This window comes from Xiphophorus maculatus, chromosome 18, assembly GCF_002775205.1.
Source record: "Xiphophorus maculatus strain JP 163 A chromosome 18, X_maculatus-5.0-male, whole genome shotgun sequence".
Taxonomy (NCBI): domain Eukaryota; kingdom Metazoa; phylum Chordata; class Actinopteri; order Cyprinodontiformes; family Poeciliidae; genus Xiphophorus; species Xiphophorus maculatus.
In genome coordinates, this window is record NC_036460.1 from 7,182,195 (window position 1) to 7,197,401 (window position 15,207).

Sequence of the window (15,207 nt, forward strand, 5' to 3'; positions counted from 1 at the left end):
ATTTCCATAGATATGAAAATATTTGTAGAGTAACCAGTACGTAATGAAGTGAGCAAAGAATCTCACCTTGTATTCTGGGGACACACAAGAGGATGGTAAGTAAATAAGTTTTACCAACTCGAGTTTATTTTAATTCCTTCCCAAGAAAAGTAATGATAAAATCCAGGCAACAAAAATTACCAAACAAAAATTCAAATTATATCTAAATTGTTTTGAAAAAAATGTTGCAAAATCAGAGTAGTTATTTTTCAAACATTTTAGCTCAAAGAAACACAATTGCTCCTTAAAAAATAAACGGCTCAGTCAGTCAGCTCAGTTAAATGTGCACATCAGTTGTCATCCTAAGTAAAGTTCATGAACGAATAGTTTGTGAAATTAAATGATTTATGCGTTTTTGTACAGCATTTTTATATGTATAAGCGAATTCACCTGTTGTCCAAGCAAAAATCCAACTCCAGACTTCTCAGCAACGTTCCTGGTTTCACAAAGATGGCGGTAAAAACCCTTCTGCTTGTGGACACTTCACTGGCTCATGCGCAGAAAATTTGTCGTCTAAAAAACAAACAAACAAAAAGCCTGTATGTAGAGGGTTAGTCAATTAAGACTCATTTATCACAGTAGGAATTGGCAGGATCTCGTAATTATGTCTTTGTCATAGCAAAAAGCATCATCATTCAAAATAAACCAAGTACATCCACTCCTAAAGAACTTACAGCATTAGCAGGCATGGTTAAATGTCACTTAAAACACAGTTTCACTTCACAGACAAAACAAAAAAACATTACGTTGCAGCTACACATCACACCCTAGTTGATGTTTTTTTTTTCCACAGTTCAATCAAAAACCGAACAATGCTCCCACTAACTAGATAGCCCCTTAAGCTAGCAGAAGGAATAAAACACGAGACTCAACGGAGAAATCACCCAGTTCGGCTCATTTCTCGACATAAACAGGACTATTTGCATCACAGCAGCCTTCATGTATGAATAGTTCAAAAAATGAAAACTTAATATCTTTTACTTCTGCAGAGACCTGCTCCTTTTGCTTTCCAATTTTACACTCACAGCAGAACTCACAGATAGACCAGGAGCAGAACTCTGGTTGATGCACTGCAAAAACACAAAATCTTGTAGTCATTTTTGTCTACTTTCTAGTGCAAATATATTAGTACACTTGAAATAAGACAAAATCAACAAGTGAATTTGCTGTAAGGTTTATAAATTTGTTTTAGGACTATAATTCCTTAATATTGTCCCCTTTTTGCTAATAATATGGGAAGAGTAAGTAAAGAAAGACTGCCAGTGGAACTACAACTTCTTTAAGTGAATCAGTAGTGAATAAAAGCTAAATGGAGAGAATGAAAATGAATCACTCCTTTAGACTGATTCTCTTATCTTATTAGATTGTTAATGAACATTAATGTAATGTAACACAGTTTAATATTACGACATATTTATGCACAAAGACTTAACCATGTCATATGAAAATAAGTCAAAAACCAGCCGTCACAACAGCTGCCACTGCTGGTTATCGACTCAGATATGAAACCTGATTCTGTGTACACTGGAGCATTACACCCAGACATATGGATAAGTGTCAAATTCTTATGTTGTACAGATCTGAGATTGTTCCTCCGAAATATCGAAACAGAAGGCTGGCTGGCTGGCTGGCTGGCTGGCTGGCTGGGAGGTTTTAAAAAGAGCTGCTGAGGGAGAGGTCAGAGGGGACAGCAGTTCGATCAGCAGCAGGGCAGCAAGCAGACGAGATGGAACATGAAACCAAAGAGATTTATTGACAAAATCAATAAGCAGAGAAACTACTACAAACAGGTTATGACAGATGGACGGACGCATTCGCACTCCCTGATTCACTCTCTGGACAGCCATCATCCTATTTCTGCTCTGGTGTTGAGCTGTTATTTTTATAAATATGATGAGAGAAACTCACGAGCTGAAGTCTTGGATACAGTAAATTTCAGAACAAAACCACAACATATTTTTCATGTTACCAAAACCCAGATTAAACAAAAAGTAAAATTGAGGAATCTTTATAGCATACTTACATTTCTCTTTAGGAACATTTAAAACTATAACACTCAAAATATTATTTTCTTGCCTTCCAGGCTGCCAGGCCACATTAATTCAATCAATAGAATCAATGTGTGCCATCAAGATACATTGATGCTGCACACTGTAAGAGGAGCATAAAATGGCGACGTTTGTCTGGAAATAAAACTTAAATGAAGAAGCAAGATAATTAGAGAAGGAGTGCAGAGCAGGTTCATGCAATAATAAGCGCAAAATGAAAGAAAAACTTATCGACACACCACATCTTCCTTGAGGTAACAGTCAACGAATTTTTTAATTAAGAGCAACTTTTTTATCTCACAAGAAACACCCACACACTATCATAGCGCTTAAGAAATATAGAAATATAGTTTTTTATATTATATATATATATATATATATATATATATATATATATATATATATATATATATATATATATATATATATATGCTTGAGCATATATTTGTGTGCATCTACAAAACTAGCGTTAAACAAGAGCAAGTTTTTGCAAGAACAAGTTTATAATAATCACAAAATTATTATTTTATAATTTTCTTAGCAGGTTAGCTACTAGCATAATTAGCACAGTGAGCATTCGTATCTAAGCAGAACTGTTTTCAGTTGACAATAGAATCAAATTTTTACCAAATATTAGCAATGTTAGTTTTTCAAAGCAGAACCAGCAGTGACAGCAACTGGTTGTTTTCACCTAAACAATTAACTGTAACATATATTTTAACTCCGAGTGATAAATTAGTTCCTCGTTTTGAGGGATGTTCATCAGGTCACCTTTTATTTTTGGAGAAAATATCTGCCTCCCAACATCATCCAAAAACAACAATAAATTGAAAACTGTAAAACCGCAGCCCTCCAGAACACAGATAGCAAATGTGATATAGCTCCTGAATTATGTTTATTTCTTCCATGATGGCTTCAGAAACAGAAAACAATGAAAATGTGTTTACCTGGTGGTAGAAATAAATAACCCAAACAGCCAGTGACCGTGGCAATGCAGCCATCATCAGGATGTTAAAATACCTCTTTTTCCCTGAAACCCAAAGCTGGACTCTTCCTGTTTGAAGCTGTTCAGGATTCAAGGGCAAGCCAGACCAGAGGACAGTCACAATGATAATAAATAAGTCAACAGAAACCAAAAAGCACAGCTACCAGCAAGTCCGTGTTTGTAGCTGTGCAGAAAACATGATGAGATGTTTACAGCATGACAGTGATGAGATGAGTGTTTAGCTGGCAGTTTTCTTGTCCAGCAACGAAGCACCAGTGCTGAACAGACAGTGTCAGTGTTTACTGCCGCACGGTCATGGCTAGTCTAATCTATTTCCACTGCACAGTCTGGGTATTTCCAAGCTGCAATGAAACAAATGCGAAATGAAAGAAAGCCCCAGAACATGAGAAGATTTTTTGCTGTCGCAGGTTACAATGCATTGAGCCTTCGAAATCTGTTTCTGAAGAGAAGGCGTGCATCTGCAATCATGCGCTGGCAAAATGAGCTATATCTGTGCTCCAGGAAAATACTTTTGATTGCATATAATAACCGTGCTGCAGAGGATATTTGAGGTTCTGAAAATATCAGCAAATGAAGCAGCGACAATGGGAGAATCTACGCTACACAAAGAGCTCTATAAGCAGACACTAGTTCAGATCTATATGATGTCCCCTCTTCTGTAAAGCAGCCCTCAAAGGCGTCTTCCCTGATCACTCCTTTTTTGTCCTCCCATATTATTTATGCATGTTATTATTTAGTTCTCACTTTCAGTGTTGTCAGGAGCTCCAAAGCTATTTTACCCTAATCTCTGGGATGACATTGAGATATAACAGAGTGTATCTCTCACTTGCACAGCCTCCAAGGCGAAGGAGTACTATTGCATTACTGTGCATCCAATATAGCCTGCACAGTATGGTTATCACAGATTACCTTCAGTGACACATGGCTCATTGAAACGTAATGTGTTATGTAGCCTATTTGGAGAATTATTTGAGGTGAAACTATTCACCTTTGATATGCTGTTCCCCCTGAGGAGCAGAGGGTTTTGGAGGACTCTAATGGTCTGTTACTTTGATTTAAATCTGTCTGTTCTAAGCACCTTTCCAGGTTATTATCTTTTGCGGTGAAATTGTTCTTCTTCTTCCACAACCGCGTAATTTCTATCAATCATAACAGAAGGTGCATCAAGGAAAGCAAGAGAAAATGTGAAAAAGTGAGCTGAGGCGAAATCCTGAAGGGTAATTACTTGTTGATAGTTTTTTGTTTTATTACTGGTGTAAAGTTGCACAATCCCAGCGCATATAGGCATAGCTTAAATAAATTAGAATATAATTGAAAAGCTAACTTATTTTGGAAGTTAAACTTCAAAGGTGAAATCTATTTCTCATTACAGACAGAGTTATGTATTTGAAACATTTTTGTTCAGTAATTTTTAATGGTTACTGTTAACAGCTATTGAAAATCCCAAATTCAATCTAAAAAAGAAGTTTTGTAATACCAGTAAAAAGTGATTTAAGTACAGAAATGATGGCTTTAAAAAGCATGACCATGGTACTTTTACAATATAGCACTCACTACTGCGGTTCTGCAGAGCTACTGCAGAAACTCTGGTTGTTTTAATAGCAGCCGTCTTCTCATTGGAATTTGTTCAAACGAGAAGAAAATAACAGGCTAACTCATTTCCTGTGCAGCATGTTTAGTTTTTCTAGAACCGCGAAACAACAAAATACAGGTTAACAGCAGAACTTTGTGTCTGCTCACTGCCTTGTCAAGTACGGACAAGGCAGATTGATTCTGGCTCATTGTAAGACTGTACAGAGAAATCTGTACAGTCTTACAATGACAAGATTACATTACACTTGTGTACAGGTCTGTCACAATAACATATTTTGCTAGACGGTAAATTGTCCCAGAAGTTATTGCGACAAACGATAATACTATCGCTTTGAGACTATTTTCAAGTAAAATAATGGTGATAGCATGCAAGTTCACCCTCTCAAAGATGATTAAAGATTAATTTCTAAAGAACACGAAACACTAGAAGACATTTTGATTATCCAAAATAAATAAAGAAAACAAATTATTCTTCAAAAAAGGGCTAGTTGGGACCAAAGCACCAGATTGAAGTCTTGTCCTCCAGTTTTTGGTCAAAAGAAAGAATAAAAAGAAAAACAAATTATTGAGTTTATTTTACTTTATCCTGCGTTTAATTGATTCGTTGCTTATTGGGACAATCTTACTTGTATTGTAAAACACAATCCCATTGAAGTACTGGAACAGTTTCCATTATAACCAATGCATGTTACTTTCATGCAGTTTTACTTGAAATAAGACAAAACTAAATTAAATGTAACTTGAAGCGAAAAATAACAATGCTTCAGATTGTTTTAGGTAGAAAATTCTTGAGTAGAGATATTTGAAAAGGTATTAGTCCCACTAGCAGATTTTTTCTACTTGTAACAAAACTTTTTTTTTTTGTTCCTCCTTTTGACAATTTGCTTGAATTGTCAAGCAAATTCAAAGGAATTTGCTTGACAATGCAGATATTTTTAAGTCTACAACATCATCTGTTGCTTGTGAATCATTTTCTATATTGTCCCTCCACTCAACCTTCCATTAGTAGACTTGGGCACAGCTTTTACAATGATTCTTGTGTGGCTTATCCTCCTTGTGAAGGTTGTCAATGACTGTCCATTGGGCGCTCAGCAATTTTAAGCATAGCATTATCAAAACATAGCATTTCTGTATTAGGGGTTCTTTTTTTTTTTTTTTTTTTTACTAGACTTGAGTAATACTAGAAATTTTTTTCAAAATACTATTTTGTGAAATAGTATTTTGAGTTTTCTTTGGTTGTAAGCCATAATCATCTAAATTAACAGAAATAAACACAGCAAATTCTTTGGGTAAAAGATCTGTATAATATGCAAGTTTATGTTTTGAAATTATTATGAAATATTTCTAGTCTTTTTAGCTTTGGTTTTTCATTCTTCACCAACTCTGCAAAAACCCATTAAGCTATTACTTCCTTGACCCCCATTCAATTATCTTACAAAGGCTGATTACATATTTTATGTTTCCTTTGCAGTTTTAAAATAGCCCTTAATTAAAAGGAAATTCAGCTAACAGGAGCTTTGGATTGATGAACTTAATGTTAATCACAAAATTAAAACAGTAAGTGACATTGTGAGCCAAGCAAAATTAAAATTCATCCACTTGCTCCTCTGCTATCACAGCCCGTCACTGCTTTGATTTTTCCTTGATATTATTACATTTCACGATAACACCTACACTTACCAGAATAGTCAAGTGCAAATATCACAAATCTGAAAAGGTTCTCAAGGGACATATTTTCTCCATGAAGCTGACATTTCAGCTTGCAGGGTAATAGCTTTTTATTTTTTCAAAACATCATTGCAAAATAGGGCAAAAAGAGTTCATTTGACATTAATAGCGCTATGAAAGTGTTCTTTTAACACTTTGAACTGGCTGTGCAAACTGAGCTCCATCAACTTATCTGCTCATCAGAGTCTACATTAATGAATGATATGCTGTGAATGTTACATTTTCAGGTTCATGCAGGTGCAAATAACAGACACACAGTGAAGGGTAATGAATGAGTGTCACATGTAAGTGCCACGGAAAAAAATTAACTGGCCAACAGATGGTGGTTTGCTGCACATGCTGTTTATGGTAACATAAATTACTTTTTTTTCCTTTTTGTGCCCTTGACCACAAAATAATAGCTTATTTATTGGACTAACAGGAGGACTTTGATTCTAGTAATATCTAATTTGCCTCTAAAATCAATGTTATGATTTTATTCTTACACACCTTGGTTGCCTCGTTGGATCTTTTAAACAGCTTATAAATCAATAAATGAAATTAAATGAAATCTTTCATGTTCAGCATTCAGATTATGCACTTTGTTTTGCTCACCTCTTCTTAAAAAAAAAATCAATCATCTTTTCATCCGTGTTGAAACTGATTTACGAATGGATCCAATCAAAAATTATATGGCCAATCAAAGTTTCATGAGTTAGTCTTTCCTTGACATGTTTACTGCTAGTTTTTGTTATTAATCAATATATTTTTATATGGAAACCCCAGCTTGGTGATCTATCCATTCCTGGTTCTGTTCTACTTCATTACAACTTGATTTTGAATGAAAGATGTGTATAAACCTTGCTAAGTTAAACTGGTATTTGTGTGGCATCATTTTTATAGAAACAGGAAGTTGGGATTACTAACTAAAAAGGTCTCATAAACACTAATTAACTTAAAAATCAACATGTAGATTTGGAAGGCACAACTGTGGAGTGAACTGTATGCTGAGAGATTTCTTTAAGGGGCAGCATTATGCATTTTCTAGGCATATTGAACCATTACATAGCACAATCAAGTAACTGTTACCTTCAATTGCTATAAATTGCTGTACATATCAAACATAATATGAATTTGACTCCTTGAAATTGACCTCTGTCTCAGTACATTATCATAATCACTATGCCGTTTAAAACTGTTCTTAGGAGCTTTTGATCAAGAAGCAGTTGGGATTAGCTCAGCAGATGCACACTTTTACCAAGTGTTTGCTAATTCCTGCTGGCGCTAGTCTGTGGGAGCTGAGTGGGGGAACACTCAAACATGCATGAAAGAATCAAAGCAACATTCCAGGTAGGCTTTTAAAGGAATAACGCAACATAATGTAAAGCTCATAAAAAGTTGATTTTATAAAATACCCCACCTTTAAACTCAACCCTTTTTGTGGCATCTTTTTTTTTTACCTTCGTAAACAACTTTATCATCACATTTGTAAGGTTCTAGTTTGCCTTTTTTCTCTGATCAGCACAGGAAAGTGACATTCATTTCCAAGCTTATTGCTACTTTCTTACTCTCTTCCCATTTATATATATTTTTTACTCATCTACTAACAGTCTTTTGATTCACTGATTTGTGATTAACAGTAAATCCCACAGAAATTAATTACCAAGGTCAGAGCTGCGGTTTACCCTCAAGAGGAGTCTGAGCTCCTACTCTGTTTCATAGATGGAGAAATTGCTGACATGTTGGCAACAAAGGTTAGTCTCAGTAAATAATTTAAGGCCACTAACTAAAAAGGAAAAAAAGCCTTTGCAGTATTTGTTTGCATTATTTAACTTAATTACTTCAAGAGCAACTGCAGAGGATTACGCATTGTTGCTGATGAAGCAGTCTTTTTAATAGGCCAATTAATTTAGTCCTCTATAGAATATTTTAATACACTATTATACAAAACTAGATCTCATGGCGTTCTTATCAACGTCTGTAGTCTGTCAGATAAAACCAAACAGCACGTCTGTTTTGACATTTATAATTCTTGTCTGTTCTTCCTAATTGACATGTAATAAGTCAAAAAAAAGTCACAATATAAACCTGGTTTTATTGGACTGTGAGCCATATGTTTTTGTTTATATGAGCGTTTTATTAACAGCATACCCTTCAGCCTTGTTGTAATATCTAAATTAGAGTAGCTCACAATGCACCTCCGCCTCTCCTGAACACAGAAGACACTCGCTGACCTTCTCACTATCATAGCACTCTCTGAAAAGGTCACACATGACTATACTCCTAGTAATGGTGTTTGTCTTGATTGATAGAACTGGAGCTAAATATACACGCATATAGGAAAAATAGTATTAGACATTCAGTTAAATATTACTTCATGGGCTAAGATGGGCTTCTGCTTTGGACACTAATATAGTTTGATATTAATTTTACATATAGCCTGCAGTTCCACAGTCTAAACCAGATTCAGATGGCAGATTATGTCATTATATGACTGGAACACATTAAAACATTCTCATGTTGAGGATCAAAATCTGTTGACTTCAAATCGATTTGCTTAAGCTTTTGGCAGATTGACAAGATTTAGGTGGTGCTTATTGATGAGTGGAAAATGTTTTATCTTACAAATCTTTTTCTGTAACAGCTTCATCTTTACAAACCTGCATATCTGAGATCTTTTACTGGGCTGCCTTCTGAAATTCTTTCTCCATATATTACTTGCTTGTGGGTGCAGTTAAGGAATCCAGAGAGTTCTACAAAACATGTTTACAATAGTAAACCATTGTAAAAATATGAATACTAATTTATCTTTTCCCTTGTTGGTGTATAACTACCGTAGCACCAACTGAAACCTGGCTGCACCAAGGGGTGCTAGAATAATACAACTAGCACCACTTTAGGTTATTTTACATCTGCACTGGACAAAAGATGTTTACAATATAAAGGTAATATAATATCTTATTCCACTCAGGTGGGATTGTGGAATGTCCAGAATATGAATGCTTTCATAACATTACCCAGTTGTGGTACTCAAAAATTATTTGTTTATATCCAGAAAACTTAAAACTTTCACTAATCTAGGTTTTGAAATAATATAGAATTAGAAGTCTGCTATGGGAGCTAACTTTTAATCTTTATTGATAAAAATATAAATTTGTTTCTTTGCTCAAGGGTAGAACTATTGTTTACATTTTCGGTCTTTCTCATCAAAATTGTTGACATTTTGTTTAAGATTTACATAGCCATCAAGCAAAGTCTGATTTCCATCTCTTAAGCTGCACTACAAACGCCTCTTCCGTTTTATATCTGACTGGCATTTCTTCATTTGATACCATTTCCCCAACCTTCACACACAAAAATAGCAAAATCAAACTTTTAATTTCAGTGCATTTATTAAGTTAAATTGTTTCAACCTAATACTTGATGCGACAATTAGTGGCAGCCCCAAGTAATCCTTTTGATAATATTTTCTTTGTTTTAGGTTGATTAGAGTATAGAGGCACTTCTAACTAGTAATCCTTATTCTTCTTATTCATTGTGCTCATTTGAAACATAGGAAATAGGAAAACATGGTTGTCATATCACCAAGATGCTTATTGGTCTTCATAAGTTGAGAAATGGCTGTATTTCTGCTTGTCAATATCTACAGTCAGAACAATAAATAAAATGTCGAAGGGTGCAGTAACACCAGTCTTGTTTTCTCCAATTTAATTTAATTTGACACCGAGCAGTGTGAAAGCAAACCACGCCAGCTGAAAATGTAACAAATGTTGCAATTTTGGTCCACAATCGAACCGAGTCTGCCGAACTGTCAGATGTGAAAACAGCCTGAAACAACAGAAATGTGGTTAGAAAAAAAGCTGGAATAGGACAATGAGCAGGCTGGTGAGCAAAGTAGCAAAATATTTCCAAAGCTCACTGAGAAACCTGCCATTTTCTACAGAGTGACACTATGCTGCTGCAATAAAAGATAAGCTTATTTTAAGGCATTTTACCCATCTAAGCCAGGTGTCCCATTAAATGTGGAGGACAATATGTGATTGCATTCACTTTCAGATTACAGTACACAAGGGAGAGGGAAAATTTTATGCATATTTGTTCCACCTATTGTTAGCAATCTGATATAGCAAATTTAAACAAAAGCATAAACCCAATAAGAAAAATGTTTCATGTGGCCTTGTTTGACGAAGACATTTTGAACATTTGTGCATTCTGTGTGAGAGCTTTCTCAAAAGAAACAAAACAAACAAACAAACAAAAAACTAGAGTACATTTTGCACAATAAAAGGAACAGATAAAGAACTGAATTCACCTTTTGAGAAATGTGACTGCGGCTAGTAAACCAGCTGTTAGTCATTTGTCTTTGTATGGTAAATGAACCAGCACCACATGCAGCTGCTTGGGAGGATTTCACCTATTTACACACATCTGCTTTGGCAGTGTAAGCCAACATCCTTCAGGTGAAAGAGTTTATGTTATCTGCAAACTTTTGAGAGGAAACCCATCATGCAGAAAGAATTCTGCGGCAGGATTTTCTATTTGCTAAACGGATGCTGGGAACAAAAGAAATTGAGATTAATTTTCATTTTTTAACACATACGCATAGTCTCACACACACAGTAAAGATGCATTCACTTAAATCCAGAAAATGAACCTTTTTCAACGTGTAATTGTGTTGTCGGAAGCCACAGCTACAATACTGATATTGAAAAAAAGAAAAGGCTGATGTTTGGAAAGGCTGGAATTATCTTTAGAAGACTGCTAATAGAAATATTTACCCACCAATAAAGAAATTTGTTTTGTACTGTATATTAAGAGCAATGGAGTATGAGGCAGTTTAGAACAGGCACATGAAAAAAGACCAATACATAGGAAGTTTATTGCTTTACCAGTAACTAAAGGAAATACAGAGACAGGTGCAGAGATTAAAAAACAAACTGGCCCTTAACGAATGTGTTCATCAGGATTATTGTCAAACGTTTCAGCCTCATTAAAAGAAAAAAGCTGAAAATTGTTGATTTTATTTTTATCTTAAAGAACTCTACAACTTCTTGCAACAATAGTTATTTGAGAATATTTACATCAGAAGTAAATGCAATGCAATAGAGATACTCTAGGCTGTTTAGTTTTTCTAAACTTAAATGTCACATATACGTCACCATGTTGTTTACACTGCAATGAACCATGGGTAGATGACGTATGCTAGGTTACTGGGAACAACTGTGGACGAGAGCAAAAAGGCAGAAAGAGGGAAAATCGGTAATAACACAAAATAAAGTTGAACTTGGACACAATGAAACTACAAACCCAGGGGAAAGATCCTGACAATATTCTAAGGCCTAGTTCAAACGTAGCTGGATATCTTGCAAAACAAATACTTTTTTATATGTTTTAGCCTCTCATCCAGAGAAAACTCTACTATCATTACAAAACGGTTATTATAAAAACTCTGAGCAAAGTCTAATCTAAGTAGATTAGACTATTCTAATCTATAGTTTTCTCAAATAGATTAGAGAAAACTATTTTTGTTTTTATTTGTAGTTGGGAAAACTGACATTTACAGTCCATGTGCAAAAAATAATATCCATAAATATCCACATACTTGCTTTGACATGATTCCTAATTATGGTAATATAGTCTGTGTAAAAGTAGTTGAGTATGTCCACACAAATGAACTTTGTAGTGTCATATTTACTTCCTAACAGGACGTTGTGGTTGTTTTGAAGAAATCTAATTGGCTGAAATAGGTTTTAGCTCTGCACTACACTGCCCCCTATGGGTTTGGCATGTTTAAACAACACTCAGGAGAATATTTGTGTGGGTTCGTGTAGAAGAAAACTTTTCTGAAACCAATCCCGTGTATACAATGTATCCTTATCAGCAACTACCTGATTTTGTTTTTTGAAATATCAGTGAATTTTGCTTTATCTTGAGTAAACTAAAAAGCACCATATCAAGAGATGACTTATCTTTACTGGCAAGATCACTTAGGAAACTCAAACACAATTCAATACTCTGAGAGTTGATGTCTTCAAAAGTCAGAATCCCATAAATTATTTGAGTTCCTTCCTGCTTTTATCTTTTTATTGCTCTTTTAAAGGCGCACAGAGATCTTCTCATTTCAAACGAGACGAAACAAAGCAGTTCACGCTCGCTCCCTGGCACTGTCTCTTCCCGTGTGCAGACATCAAACACTTCCAGCAAACCAGACAGCAGATAAACAGCTCGTTAAAAATGGGGGCGCGCCACCATTCGCAGAATGGCATTACTCAACCCTGCATCACAATGCAGAACAAACAGGGGGGAAAGACAAACAAACCAAGCAGTCACATCCCAGGATACACCTGGACACAATAATTTATTGGACATTAATCAGATCACCTGAACAGTCAGCGGGGCATTGAATACAAAAGCATGACGGATCTGAGCTCATGCAGGGGAACAAAAATAAATTGATCACATCGAAGACAACAAAGAGACTGTTATAGCGTGAGAACAATGGGAAGCTGGAATACGATTTATGTTCTGGCTGCATTTTGAATGAATTTGCTAATTTAATATATTGTACTCCTCTAAAGAGACAGAAGATTGTAATGGGAGGCTTTTGATTCCTGAAAAAACTGAGATAATTATGTTCAGTGTTTCTTTTATTTCATCTAATTTTCCTCAGATTTAATAGCATTTCTTGTTAGGTTAGGGGAAAACGCAAAGAAAGCTCAGGCCTTGTGGGGGACGAGAATGCCAAATGCATCTCAGCGGTGTTTGACTTGGATGTAAAAGCTGAACAAACGGAACTGCAGGAGCAGAACAAACAGCTGTCTGGACCGTGTAATTTCACCTGACAAGAGTATCTTTCAGGTCAGCTCACAGAAGACTATGGTGTGTCCCACACCTGTGAAGGAAGTGTGATCAAAGGTGAATTGCTTTACCTGTTTAAGGTTGGATTGCATAGGTTTCTACTTTATTATATCTTAAATACACATTTACATTGTTTGTTCTGTAGAGAGGTGCTTTATGTGTGCAAGCCAGGGACAAAAAGAAGTTCACAGAGTCGGACAATGTGTCTCCTTATCAACAATGTCAAGTCAAGTTTAAATCAAGCGTATTGAGATACCGCAGTTCAGCAACAAGGCAGTTCAAAAATACTTTCCAACATAAAAACATACTACAGTAACCAATTATGAAACAAGCAATAAACATTAAACTAGCAAATGTACATCAAATATGTTGATCAATGTTCCAGTTATTATGAATCAAGGGTAACACTAAAAAGGTTGGGTTTAAGTTTTAATTTAAAGGAATTTTAGTGTTTTAGGAGTTTTCTGGACATTTGTTCAAGATTATTTGAAAATAACAACTGAATGCTGCTTCTCCATGTTTGGTTCTGGGGATGGAGAGTAGATGAGAACTAGAAGACCTGAGTGGTCTGGAAGATTGATTCCACAACAGCAGATATTTAATGTATTGTGTTGCTAAACCGTTCAGTGATTTTAAAGTTTATTCTCTGAGCTACAGGGAGCCAATGTAAGGACTTTAGAACTGCAGTTATGTGCTTTATTTTTCTGGTTTTAGTGAAAACGTGAGCAACAGCGTTGTTTGACTGTCTGACTTTTTAGGCAGATCTGCAAACGCATGGAGGAGTTTCTCTACATCTTGCTGGGACATTAGTCCTTTAATCCTAGAAATGTTCTAGAAGTAATAGAAGGCTCATTTAGTAATTACAGTATATTTATTTGTCTCTGAAGGTTCAGGTCTGTGGTTGCCTGATAATCTCTCCTTTTCTCTTGTGTTAGTCTCTCTCATGTTAGTATATCTCAGATAAGTTTTTTGGACAACACTTGATTTTCCAAATTGTTGCATAGTCTTCATGCTTAGTGTGAATGTGAGTAACTTTCTCACTTCTTATAATACAACACAGTAAAAATCAGTTGGTCATGCCTTGTCAGTTAGTGAAATGTCATATTTAAAGAAGTTCTTGTGGAGACCTTAACTCTGCAGTAGTCATCTTGAGCAAGTGGTGACTGTGGAAAACAACGACTACATTTTAACGGGGAGAGACCCTCAGCAGAATCCAGTTCAGTGTGAGTGGCCATCTACTGAGACTGGATTAGGGTTGAGAGGACAGAGAGGAAACATTAAAAAATGCTGAATCAATTAGCCAGGCGTACCTTCTGTTATACAAAAAGACAGCAGGCCAATCTAGAAAAATTCATTGTAGTTTTACAAGACAGAAAAACCAAAGTGCCATGAGTGGCTTTCTGGGAAGAAAAAAAAAGAGATTACACAAACTTAATGGCATCAATGGTATTCTGAATGGTTTTACCCAGAAAAGAGAAATGCAAACAGAGAAAGACTTGGCCAGGAGTAAATTCTATGGAAAGAAAAACAAAGATCTATGAACAAACTATTCAATTCAACCTCAATCAGTTCTACTAAGAAAAAAACAAAGAAAAGCTTTTTTCTCAAAAAAGTATGAGGTTAAAAAAGTGTATGGTGTTCCAGTTCCCCATTTCCTTGTATAACTTCATTGTGTATTTCTTTGGTCTTCAACAAAAGTGGTGAACAAATGTGGTTGAAAAATTGTTTTGTGACAAAATCATTTTCCAGTTTTTCTCCAAGGCCAGCCCAAGCTTTGGGAGAAATGACAAAAATAGATTTCCCCCAGATTTTTCCTGCAGATATTGGAATATCAATGACTCTGGCATCTTTCACCTCCCATTCCTCCCAAAGGAGAGACTCCAGCAATTATGGTGGAAGAAATCTGCCTTTGGTAATGGGATTTTTTTTTTTTCGACTCTGAATGATTCTCATGCT